Below are 644 nucleotides of genomic sequence, written 5' to 3'. Positions count from 1 at the left end.
AAAATTTGGAGGGAAATAAGGAAAAGATATTTTTTTGATTTTTTGATTTTTTTGAATTTTTAATTATGAAAGAGAAAAACAACAAAAACACTTAATGCATAAAAATTTTTAGATCAAAACAATGAATGCATGCAAGAATGCTATGAATGTCAAGATGAACACCAAGAACACTTTGAATATCATGATGAACATCAAGAACATAATTTTGAAAAATTTTTGATGCAAAGAAAACATGCAAGACACCAAACTTAGAAATCTTTAATGCATGGATAATATGAATGCAAAAATGCACATGAAAAACAACAAACAACACAAAACAAGAAATCATCAAGATCAAACAAGAAGACTTGTCAAGAACAACTTGAAGATCATGAAGAACACTATGAATGCATGGAGTTTTCGAAAAAATGCAAGAAAAATTTTAAAAGCATGCAATTGACACCAAACTTAAAAATTGACTCAAGACTCAAACAAGAACACAAAATATTTTTGATTTTTATGATTTTCTAATTTTTTTTGTGTTTTTATTTAATTTTTTCGAAAAAAACATTTTTGGAAAAATGAAAAAGAAAAGAAAAATTTTTGAAAAAGTTTTTGAAAAGAAAATTACCTAATCTGAGCAACAAGATGAACCGTCAGTTGTC

Source organism: Arachis duranensis, chromosome 6 (genome assembly GCF_000817695.3).
Source record: "Arachis duranensis cultivar V14167 chromosome 6, aradu.V14167.gnm2.J7QH, whole genome shotgun sequence".
In the NCBI taxonomy this organism is placed as follows: Eukaryota; Viridiplantae; Streptophyta; class Magnoliopsida; order Fabales; family Fabaceae; genus Arachis; species Arachis duranensis.
Note: the sequence above shows the minus strand (reverse complement) of the source record.